The following is a 13,735-nucleotide window of genomic DNA, read 5'->3' on the forward strand; positions in this document are numbered from 1 at the left end:
CTGTAAGGAATGTGAGTGAAATAATGCGTTTCTTATCCATGATTCCACTGAAGCAGCAAAGGCTAATCTCATTATATCTTCACATGTACTAGCAAGCAATAGCATTCAAGTAATGCATATGTTCCTTTACATGGCTCATATGGTCATTGAGATGATACAAATATTTGGCACGAATTGAACAAGAATATACACATTATATACTTTGTAGCAGTGGTACGGAATAATTTATATGCACTTAAGTTGTGAGAGATTGGCACCATCTTCTCCTACTTTGAAATGTCTGGTTTTAGAACCAGCATGTCTACTCTCCACAAGAATATATATGTATATATATATATATATATTGATCACTCTGCTTTCTCCATCAGTTTAATACCATAGGCTTGAACAATATCCAGAGCTGCCACAAATCAATCTTAGTTAAGCTTAATATATCCCACGGTCAAGAATCAATATGCAATATGTATGGTGAAAATTACCTGGTATATAAACTTCAGGAACAATAGGCCTCAACACACCTCGTGTTTTGATCTTATTTACAAGTAAAAGCTGAAGCCATCAGAATCACTAACGAGTTAAATTCGAAGAGCTTTCAGCCGGATTAGATGTATAAGACAAAGAAGAGTAAAAATACCAGAGCTCCGATTGCTGCTGGAACACCGACAGTAAGGGCCATTGCAGATGTCATTTTCCCATTCTTAGCCTTCCCGAATTCCAGTAGTGTCACCGAATGATGCTCAGTCTGTTTGCTATCGGGGAATTCTACTTCCACCTCGTGGTGCAACAAAACCATATCCTGAGAATTCAATCAAACAGCTTGTGAAAAACTTAAATCTTACATTTTCCTCATCAAATTTGTTTTCCTTTATTTACAAGAAACGTATATATACCTGTTCTGTATCAGAATAAGTAAGCCTTTCTTCCATGCGATGACATATTACGGCGAATGCACTTTGGCACGAAACGGGGATTTCTGTCTGTTCATTTAGTCCCAAAAACCTGGAAAAGATGAGAGTTTTAGTCTGCAACTTTTGATTGTCATGTCAAAAGAACAGATAATTGTTATTAGAATGTAAACTGGGCGCACAGGATTGTTTTGGCAGCCTTTACTGCAACTCCTCGCTCCTTGCAATGTCCGAGTTCAACGATCCTTTCGGTTATCAATTTTTCCCCAACAGGAGCTTCATCCATGCCATTGGTATGGAACTTCAAAAGTTCACAGAGGAAATTTCTAAACGTGGGTCGATTTTCATGTTGCAGAAGTGGATGAGTTTCATCATTGAATAGACCGATTCTTGCAAGTGTGGCCATTATCTCACTAAAACCTGTCCAAAATATAACGATATTAAGATTCAAGTTTCTAGCATTGAAGTTTAAACAGAATAAGATTAGCAAAAGAGGTGCATTCCATGCCTTCATAGCGGAGAGTTCCGAATGCTTCCTGTCCGATCCCGTAAAGATCACCGTAAGTTAATGAGTTACGATTAGGCAAGCACTCCAATGCAAAAGCCGGAAGATCGGGTATCCGGAATTTCACAGCCGAATCATAGAGGTCATTCCCTGAAAACATGATCGGCTAAGTGAAACAATGAAAGGAAAATCCAAAAGTTGGAATCAATAATCATATGTGTGTGTTGTGTAAAAGGGTGATCTAACACATGCATGATAGTATAAAAGGAAGTTTACATGGATGCATACGACATTTTTCTTTGACATGTTAAAGAAGTTAACAATTTACCATTTACATGTACAGTTTCACCCTGAGATTTATATGTGGCAGGATTTTGCCCGGCTCGAATAGCTCCGGCTGGATACCAACTGAAAATTCTACGATTCAGTCAGAAACTGCCAATGGACTGACATTTAAGAATGGTGCTAAACATGAAACTCTAATGATTTCCGTTCATTTATATGAGTAATATCAATGTGGAAGCAATTAGTTGGCCTTCTAACTTCAAAACCGAACCAAATGCACCTGAATTTATATGCTAATGGATTATTTGCAGCCGCTGGAGATGGGATCCCTCCACAATAGGAAGTAAAAGACTTTATTTTGCCCTTTTTGAGATGTGCTTGGTTTATCATCTTCATTGCCATCATATGATCTGAAAAGCAGGAAACAGCATGTTTAATCCATCAGTACATTTTCTATGCGTTGGGTCGGTCTTAGGATGGTCATATCTTCGTATCCACGTCCGACAAGGCGTCGGACGAAGGTGTCTAATGCTTTGTTATCGAAGGCAAAACACTAGCATGAATAGATTGAAAGATCACCAATTCCTGGATCCAATCCCATTTCACCAAGAATTGTAATGCCAGCATTCTTGGCCTTTTCATCCATCATTGACATGGCATTGTCAACATAACTTGCTGTCACAAGATGCTTTTTAAGCTGCATGAAGAGATGTTATTTCGACAAAAAAAAAAGATATTTAGCGTCTCGAAATTTTCCAAGTGCCGAATTATGGTTGAGAAAGTACCTCGACGCACACGTTTGCCACGGCAACATGGCAACTAGCTGGCAACAAACTGATAACGACCACAACCTGTGTTCATGGCACAGAAAGAATGATCTCAGCCTTGCAAACAATGAAGCATACTTAGCAAAAGGCTTACCAATCAAAGTACACAACAAGATATTACCTGCGAAATATACCGACAAAGAGCTCCATGATCAGTAACATCAAGCTCAACAGCTGTGGTATTCGGAATCCCTTGAATTATCTGGAAAATCCATAATATCATCAGAACATAAACTTCGATGTGCAAAAGACTGAAAATGGGGATCTCTAAACTATGACCTCTTCAGCATCTTTAAGGTACAGAGATGCAACAACAACACGAACATCCATTTCCTCTTCCGAATCATTTCCGAGGCACGTTTTATACCATTGGCGAGATGAACCAGTTCCGATGGATGCCAAAAGCTCGCAGGCCGGTCGGCAGACCCGGCCAGCACCGAGTATGAGAACCGATGTCTTCATTTTCGAGTCGGATTCCTGCTTCATCCCAGTTTCCTGTAACTTATCAACTGTGAAGGAAATCTTGTTCATAACTTGATTCCGGATTCCATGATTCTCACTTGGATTAGCTATGGAAGTTAATGAATCAATGATCTGATCCAGAACGTTACCATCATCTGCACCAACCTACAAAAAACAACACGGCTTCTTGTGATGAATACAGCCAAGGAATTCCGGCTTGAAAGTCACTTTCAATTCTTGATGAATTGAAATTCTCTTCATCTAAGAAAATAACAACTTATGCCTATATATGAACCACGTAATTGGTATGATCACGCAACCACGAGTGAAACCATGAATAAAGGTTAATAATTTTAATGTTTTTTTTATAGATTAATCAGAGTTAATTGCATCATACGTCCCCAATCTATGACTCTCATTTCAAATTAGTCCCCAAACTTTTAAACATTTCATTTTCATCCTTAAACTATGACTATCATCCTAAATTAGTCCTTAAACTTTTGAACATTTCATTTTCATCTTCAAATTGTGATCTTCATTCTAAATTAGTCGCCAAACTTTTTGAATAATTCAATTTTATCCTAAATTATACATGTATACTAATCACATCTCTTGTTAATAAAATCAATAGGCCAAGTTATATTATTATATGTTTGAAAAAAATAAAATTTAGGTTAAACTATGGTTGAAATGGATTATACATTTGGATGAATTTGGGGATGAAATTGGAAGTTCTAAAAGTTTAAGGACTAATTTAGAATGAAGGTTATAATTTGAGGATGAAATTAGAATGTTTAAAAGTTTAAGGACTAATTTGAAATGAGAGTCATAGTTTGAGAACATATGATTCAATTAACTATATTAATCAAGAACAAAGTTGAAACTAAAAATGGCTAGGGTAAAGTGCATAAATGGTCCCTCAGCTATAGTGCGCCGATTCTTTGTTGAGTCTCCTGACTATTACAATTTACAAAATAGTCGCCTGACTATTAACATGTTCCAAACTCATCATTTTTCATTTAAAAATTGATTATCACATGAGCTAGACGATAACCTGCTATCATCAATATTTTAACAAGAAAGAACGAGTTCATAACATATGAATAGTCAGATGATCATTTTATAACTTTTAATAGTCGAAAAATACAACAAAATAATATCCTATAGTTGAAGGACCATTTTTGTACTTTACCCGAACGGCTACCACTAGTTCGATGGCATAACCATAGCCACAAATAACCTAAAGCACTAATTATAATACTTACCTCAAGTTCTGAATAAGACGTGGCATCTGTACTCTGGCCTACTTGGCACTTCACCAATTGAAATGAACCACCGGCTGCTTCAATTATATCCAGAGCCTCATTTATCAAGAACTGATCAAATAAGTGGCCACTCAATGATACCTGTTGACCAACAATTACGATCAACGGTCTTGATTAAGGGAGATAATGAGGTCAACTGTTGACGGTTAGATAGTTAATTACCAATACAGTGTATTTCTTTTTCTTGTTCAAGTGTCCATTGGAAAGATTATCTGGTGTATCAAATCAAGGTGAAGTATATATCAGATGCATTTTTGAAGATGAAACTAGCATTGAAATACCTGAAGAAAGGTGAGTCGATTGATGTGGTTTGATTGACAAACTCTATTGAGCCCCCTATATCACATGTTATATCAGAGATCCCAACAAGTGGACACCCTTTCTTCTTTAGCTCTTGAATCTGCTTGGTACTCAACAATCTTGGAAATCTTCTCTCCCAATACATGCAATTCACTGTCACAAAAAATGCAGATTTCAGTGACAGTCTTTGCCTTGAAATATGTTGCCGGCAAAAAGCATCACCTACCAATCACGGATGCATATGGGGCTATTTTTTAGTGGAAAATGGGATTGTAATGCTCTGGATGTGCATAATAATCTGCCTGAAATTTGATGAGAAAATGAGAAAAAGAGTACCCGAAGTTAGCATTATATGATAAACAGCTCAGTATCAATGAAAGAACTAAACCAGGAACAGAGAGAGGGGATTACTTTATCAAACATTTTTGAAGGATCCTTGTGCTCCACCATGTCCCGACTAGTCACTATACAACCATAAACCTGATAGACCCTCTTTGATGTAACATTCCTTCCCTGAGAATGATCGGAAATTTTCGATAAGAGCGGTGTCAAAGGTGGGTAAAAACTCGTATATGAAGATAAGAATAGCCTTTGATTAAACATGCCACATTAAGCATATACAAAGAGTGCTCAAATGGAAACTAACCTTCCCGAAGAGTTCTGGTAGTTTGCTTGGTTCAACGAAAGTACGAGGAGGAAGCTTGAACATCTCTTGAGCACCAAGAGAAACTGCAAATTTAAATGCAATTTGATGAAAGTTCATCAGATTTATCCTATAAAGCAACACTACCACTAAAAGAAAACATTGGTATTAGGCAAGTTTATACATTAGGTATCTGAAGCAGGACAACAGATACGTATTCTAATTGATGCTCACATGATTGAATGTCGTGTTGTTATTAATGGTTGACAAAAAAGAAAATACCGAAGAAGTTCCAACACCGTTTCCAAAACCCGTTAACACGAAGACTACGGTACATATTCCGAATGGCAGTCCCTGAGAAGCTATCTCTTCACCCACAGTGATCACTGCAGCTTTTGCAGCAGCCAAAGAAGGATACATATATGATGTGCCCAGAGAGAGGAAGGGAGTTGAATATCCAAGACATAGATACCTTGAAAATTTTGTAAACAATTCAGCATCTTCACATATACAAAGGGATGCATTAAGGGTCATAGAGCATACGCTGTCCCAATCCGCGTAAGAAATCGATCATGCCTGCTCGGCCAGCATATTTGCCAAAAGCGAGTAACCTTCTACCATGTCCCCAACAATAAGCTCATAGTCATACAAAGATACCCTCTCAGCAAGGATCTACATTCATGACATAGACAAAAGTCATACGATAGCTCATAGTCATACAAACACACAAACACAAGAATTTTTACCTTATCTAACAATGGCATGTCCTCCTTCTAAGTTTTGTGAGTATGAGAGAAGCAGGCGTAGGCTCTATCGGGAAGAATCATGTCTAACTGCAAAACCAACCAATTATATAGGAGTTCCCAAACTACAAAAGACAGTAAAATGTAAAGAATAGAACCGTGAAGCTCGGCACCTATGGCTGCTTGATGCCCAAAATAAGACCACATTCAGACAAGTCATCTGATATTTGACAACCAACATCCTCATAGAGTGAATCATGGTGTATGCGCTTCGTCGACGGCTGCACGATTATACGGTCTACTCCGGTTTTCGCGCTCCCACTGTGTAGAAGCCGAGCACAATGCGATGAGGCGAGAGGAACCCTTCTTTCCCATTTATTCACCGACTCGGAAAGAATCCCAACAACTCCATTTCCAAGCATCTTGAACCTTCACAAGAGAAAACAGAAAAAAAAATTGTAATGCGTTTGAGTTTAGTTCCACGAGCTTGTCATGTTTAGGTAGCAGTGTTTCTGCCACCAGGGACAAGTTACCTTTACACAACCCTCTCCTTCGTAAAAGTTGCATCTTTGGTAACGTATATTTATGGATAGATATGATAACTGAATTTGACGGATTTTAATTCCATCTAATTTAATTAGGTTTGATTTTTAAAAAAATTGAGTTTAGGTTGAGTTACGTTGAGTTTTTAAGAAAATATATTTGCGTCAGGTCGAGTTTGGGTTTAGGATAAAAAATATCTGACATGACCCGAAAATAATGTCAATTTACTTTATATATTTAGGGATAATTGTAATATTAATCTTTTATATATATATATATATATATATATATATTTCAATTAGATCCCTATTTTAAAAATAATACTTTTTACAAATATATTTATTTCGGGTCGAGTATTATCGGATTTAGATTTTATCTTAAAAAGTCAGATTAGGTTCGGGTCAAGTGAAATCATCCCTAAATATATATATATATATATATATTTCAATTAGATCCCTATTTTAAAAATAATACTTTTTACAAATATATTTATTTCGGGTCGAGTATGATCGGATTTAGATTTTATCTCAAAAAGTCAGATTAGGTTCGGGTCAAGTGAAATCATCCCTAAATTCGGGTCAAGTGAAATTATCTCTAAACTCGGGTAATGCATGTTTCAGATGAAGGGTATATATTTTCGGATCGGATCGGGTTGATCGAAAACTCAATCCCACCCATAACCATCCATAGGTAAATTCAATTGTCGGATTGAATTTAGAATCGAGTACGTAATGGATTTATATATTTTTAAAATTGTATATAAAAACTTCATATTTAATCATTGATCGATAAAGAGATCAACAACCGTACTATTGTAGTGATCAACGTTTAACATATTATTAATGTAGATAAAAATTTATTATCTAGAGAAAAATCAATACACAATATGATATTATTATTAGAGAAAATAACCTCAGTGACCAAAAATATCTTATAATATACGATTTTAATTTTTTTTTTTTGGATTTGTCAAAATGATCAACTAAATCGATATGCGATCGATAATTTGCAACGCGATCTCCGGTATCGCAAATCAGTTTCCAGATTCGCAACGCGAACTTTGACTATCGCATTGCGATTTACATATTCACATTGCGATAGTCCAAGTTCGCGTTGCGATTTATTCCAAGTTCGTTGCGATAGTCTAAAATCGCAACGACGGTATTGCATTTGTTTCTTAAGAATTTTCTCTAAAAAGATAGTATTCGCGCGGACGTGTCAAAGACACGTATTACCACGACCACGGCCACGACCACGAGACGAGATGAGACGAGACGGACGGCGGCGGCGGCGGCGGCGCGCGAGAATCCCCTTGTTCTCTATCACTCAACAAGGAAGTGGGAAAGCCAAGCCTTAAATACCATTCCCAATAGTGAATAGAGAACAAGGGAGACTCTCGCGCGCCGCCGCCGCCGCCGTCCCGTCTCGGGTCGGGTCGTGGTAATACGTGTCTTCGACACGTCCACGCGAATACTATCTTTTTAGAGAAAATTCTTAAGAAACAAATGCAATACCACCAGTCGTTGCGATTTTGGACTATCGCAACGAATTTGGAATAAATCGCAACTATCGCATTTGGACTATCGCAACGCGAATTTGGACTATCGCAATGCGATTTACATATTCGCATTGCGATAGTCGAAGTAAATGCGATAGTCCAAGTTCGCGTTGCGATAGTCCAAGTTCGCGTTGCGATAGTCCAAGTCCGCATTGCGATAGTCGACTATCGCATTGCGATTTACATATTCGCATTGCGATAGTCCAAGTTCGCATTGCGATAGTCCAAGTTCGTGTTACGAATCTGGAAACTGATTTGCGATACCGGAGATCGTGTTGCGAATTATCGATCGCATTGCGATTTAGTTGGTCATTTTGGCAAATCCAAAAAAATTGGTTAAAATCGTATATTATAAGACATTTTTGGTCAATGAGGTTATTTTCTCTTATTATTATTATTTGAATAATTTGGTGTTAATATAAGGTAGTGTCTACTCGAAAATAACTCTCAATCTTTCAACATTGAACGCTCATTCCCCTGATATCTATAATGTTCAAACCCGAATCTTTAAGAATAACAACAATTCATTTACTATGGAGATCACTTCATTCGTGCCACGACATGATAATAATTAGCATGATATTACACCAAATTGGGGAGACTTTGGACTAAGCAATTTGATACCAATTCTGTTAATTCACAGCTGATTTTGATATTATTCTGGCATAATTATTATAATTAAAACATGAATATTTACTGATATTAATAATTGGATTTCTTATATTTATTTCTTTTGTCACTTTCTATTGAAACGTGACATTCAATATTTTAATGATTACCAAGTGTCAATTATGTGAAATATGATTGGATAACCATGCAGACATGCACAACTTTCATACGCTTACTTGATTCAAATTAAATGGGCGAACCATTATTAAATGTCAGGGATATAGTCTATATCTGCACAATTAGATTCTATGTGAGCTTAGAAGAATATCATTTACAACTAGGGGTGTTTATAATAATATCATATCAGGTCGGAATAGCGTGAAAAATATTCTACTTGACCCGATATGAGATAATAATATAATTATTCCTTAAATATTTAGGAATAGTTATGATAATTCTTTCTATTTCTTTTAATTAGGTCCTTATTTTACCTCATAAAAATAATATATATATTAGGTTAAATCGGGTTGGATGTGACCTATACTATAGATAGGGATGACAATTTCACCCGTATCCGACGAGTTCCAACCCGATCCAATTCGATCGGGTCAATTTTTTTAAAAAAAATTTGGGTTCGGGTCAGTATCAGGTGGAGGGTGAAAACAACTCTGACTTGACCCGACCCAAGGATAATAATGTAATTTTCTTTAAAAAATTATTATTTTAAAATTAAATCCTTCGGGTTGGATCGGAGTCGGGTAGAGGATATATATTTGTGGGGTCAGGTTGAGTCGAATAAAGGATATAAAATTTTTAGGTCGGAGTCGAGTTCGAATGAAAGGTGCATATTTTTGGGTCGAGTTGACAAAAAAACCCACCTATTGCCATCCCTAACTATAGATACCCTATCCAATTACTATCTTCCTTTATTAATAAGGGGAATCTTGGGCTTAAACCTTCCTTGCCAACAATGAAGAAACCAGCCCAGAAACAACAACCAAAGCCAGTCCAATTAAATGCAGGATCTTGCATTCCCATGGTGTCAAACACAAGATCGACCGCTCTACCACTATAAACCTGTCAATTAAATTCGGGTCGTACCTTAAATACTCGACCGCGACACACTAGAGATACACATAACTACATAAAGAACCATTACAACTTTAACAGCATCCCACATCGGTTATAGTATGAACCATTACAACGACCATTCAATTAAAAATAAAAACAACTAAGCTGCTATAGAATAAAGAACAAGAATATACAAAAGCATCATATTAGTGGCGATTTTATATATATATAAAAGATTGGTGACTAAAACAATAAAGGATTAATAACTTGATGAACAATAGATTAGTTTACCCTTAACTTTTCAATTCGATTCACTAGGGATTGAAGTATATTTGCACTTATTTCTTTGTACAATAAGCTTTAAATGGATGTGCCATGGATATTATTTTCTTTTTTATATATAATATGGGGCCATCCATATTTATGCAAATTGAAATATTATTCATATGTAGGCTCCTCGGTAATTCTTCTTAATTAATTATATTAAGTAGGGATTGGCATGACACTCGAATTTAATGGGTTTCAATATGATTCGATCCGATCATATCGTATTTTTAATAAAATTTCAAGTTCAGGTTGGATCGAGTTTGGGTTTAGGGTAAAAAATACCCGACTAGACCCGACCAAAAAAAGTGCACTTTTATCTTGTATATTTAAGGATAATTGCAATAATATCTTTTTATATATTATTTTCTTTTAATTAAATCTCTATTTTTATTGAATAAAAATAATTTTTTTTATAAATATATTATTTCGAGTCGGATCCGGTTTGAATTTTATCTCAAAAAATCAAGTCAAGTGGAATGTGTATGTTTTTTGAGTCAGATGGAGGATTTATAATTTTCGGGTCGTGTGGATTGAAAATCAGATCCGACCCAACCAATGCTCATTCCTAGTATTAACCCAATTCAACTAAGTTCATAATTAGAAACTGTCTTGCATCTACCAAATCACTAATTAAGTCTATCCCCTGAGGAATACATTTTATGTAAAGATTTACCTAAACTCGAAATTTACACATTTAAAATTATATTAATACAAATTGAATCAACATTTGTTTTATTTTTAAAAAATTGTAATTTTAGATATTATATTTTTCATGGACTACTGAATTATACTATTTAACATATAAGCCCACCAAATTAAAATTAAATTTTATTGATTTCCCAAAATTCGAAAGATAATGATGTTTAAGTGGAATCACATGCATGTTGGACCAATAATTAATTGAAAACTGAAATATGCACTAATCAAAGTCAGTATCATATCATATGGTTGTCAAATTTGAGACTTAATTTTTGACCTAATCGCTGTATACTAAATTAATCACCAAATAATCAATGGGTTAATTCAAGTAGTAAGCATCTTGATACCATTTAAGCAATGTCTCAGAATATTCGAGTATTGTATACAGAAAATCCCTGCTAAAAGACTCACCTATCAAAATCAGGTGTGTAATCCGGGTCGGTCCAAATTAGTCTGGACTAAGTCTTGGAACTGGAGGCAACCAAAAAATAATAATCACCAAATACATTATTGGATGTTATACTTCACTCATTTTCCGTTATTGCCATATCAAATAGGTAGCCTTCCAATAACTAGCCATTCCTTTCAAATGCAATATAGGTTACGTTAAAAGTCATGTCGTTTAGTTAATTCATTCATGCGTTCGAATTTATCAGTGCATGTTAAATTGAGTGATAGTAAATTTGATGTATTTTTTTTATGAAAGCAGCTAGTTTCATTAAAAATAAAAAATATTCAGAATTATAATGAATATTTATAAATATAATGTAATCGTAAACAAAATTATAATTAGAATATTTTCCTATAATCATTGACATAAAAACTAATCACCTAGATCACACAATGACCAAATAAGCAAAAAAATTTAATATTTAACCAAAAAACTCGAACAAAATAAAGATAAACACAAATCTATCTGCATCGTTAAACGAACCACAAAAGTGAGTAAAACTATTGAAGGCCACCGATAAATCGCAAATCAGAGTCAAACGACATAAAAAAACTATCCACGAACGCAAAACGCGTATATCCAAATCAATTCGAGGGTCCAAAGGAGGGAAGATCATCATGATAACAAATAAGCGCTATCTTGATCTGTCATGGCGAAGTCAAATCTAATTCTGAAAAAAAATAAACGAAAATAACAACAAAAAATTGTAAGCTACCAAAAGGTAGAGAAAAACGTGTCATAAAGGTAGAGAATATGTAACAAAGACATTATTATTATTATTATTAAAAAAACTAAAAAACAAAGAAAAAGATAATCGGAGGGCGGCAACCAACATCAAAATCGGTGCCGTCGCCGGTTAAACAAAATTAAAAAAAATGTTAGATTGATCAATAAAATTGACACAATTTATAAAGGAAAAAAAGGAAAGAGGGAAGAGGAGGAGGAAGAAAGCGACTAGAATTCGATATATCTTTAAAATGATAAATTTAATGTTTTCATCATATTTTTATACAAAATGATAAATTATACATTTCACCACCCAACTTTCTTCTAACTCTTATTTTAATCATTAAAATTTTGAAATTGTAATTTATTCACAAAACTTTCAATTTATTCATATTTTGGTCACTTTGCCTTTAAATACTTGACGATATTATGACATGATATTTTTCTTTTTGAATCATGAAATGATCCCAAAACTTGTTTTATTTTTTAATAAAAAAACTTAGAGTTTCTAATTCCATTTGATTTCTTGATGATGAAACATCTTCTTCCAAATTCTAATATTGGGGAGGTGAGAATGAGGAAGCAAGTTGTATATATTGATTCCGTGTTGATCATCAATCATAAAAGTAAAAAAGTGAGATTAAAAAAATTAAAGGCCTCAATTACAAAGATAAAAAATAGGATTATAAAATTTAGGGATCTCAATTATAAAAAAAATTAATATTTTAAAACAAAATGACTCAATTATAAAAATTAAAAATATAATAAAAAAATTAGAAGTTCTATAAAAGATGAGAACCTTGAGCGGTTGTTCAGGTGCACCCTAATAATCGTTGTCATAGCATCCTTCTATCTGTGATTTGATTATTTTTGAAGAATAAATAAAAGATATCAACTTGAGTAGGTAAAAGGAATTGAGTATATCAAGTCGAAAATCGAAAGCTAAAAGGATTGGATAAACTATGTAAATAGTCCCTTATGTTTTTTGTTCTGATCGAATTCAGTCACTAATTTAAAAATTAAAGGAGAATTGTCCCTATCATTATTGGTCTATTTGATTTTATTCTCTCAATCATTAACCCTCGTTTGATTTTAGTCTCTCAGTCATGTTAGGGACTTAAACAAAAGGGGTTAACAAAAATTAATGGCTGAGGGACTAAAATCAAACGGATCGATAATATTAGAGACCATTTTCCCTTATTTTTAAATTGGTGACCGAAATAAGACAAATTCTAAACATAGGAGACTATCCCCATAGTTTACCCAAAAGGATTTGATGAGAAAACATGGAATTCGACGACACTTGCCTGTTGTCCAAGCCGAGTCGGTGTAGTAACTTGGACAATCTTATGGTCAAACATACTTTTGCCATGTCTATATTTGTTTGAAAATTGAAGAAAATAACCAAAGATGAATCATTGTTTAATTGAAATAGGAAAAAGACTGCATGATCAGATGAAATTATTCTCTGCAAGTTTTCAAAAAGATTAGATCCATGGAACCATGCACATGAAAAGGATTCAAAGCTGTCCAAGATGTCCCTACCAATATTATAATAAAATTTTCATTTTTGATATATTTATATATTTTTAGATAAAATAATTAAAAGTTTTTAGTGCCTAAATCATAAAGTTTTGTTCGTTTTAATGTCCAAACTTTCAGTTTTTTTAAAATCATATCTTACGTGTAGTTTTTGTTTCATTTTAATACTATGTCGTTAAAAACTTGACATGTTTAGTACCTAAACTATCAATTC

General features: G+C 34.4%; 1 pseudogene; it reads right to left on the reverse strand.

Moving 5' to 3' along the window:
• Positions 1 to 163: 163 nt before the first annotated feature.
• LOC120147442 lies at positions 164 to 6,445 on the reverse strand (annotated as a pseudogene).
• Between the last annotated feature and the right edge of the window lie 7,290 nt (positions 6,446 to 13,735).

The sequence above is a fragment of the Hibiscus syriacus genome, unplaced genomic scaffold (genome assembly GCF_006381635.1).
Source record: "Hibiscus syriacus cultivar Baekdansim isolate YM2019G1 unplaced genomic scaffold, ASM638163v2 tig00110940_pilon, whole genome shotgun sequence".
Taxonomy (NCBI): Eukaryota; Viridiplantae; Streptophyta; class Magnoliopsida; order Malvales; family Malvaceae; genus Hibiscus; species Hibiscus syriacus.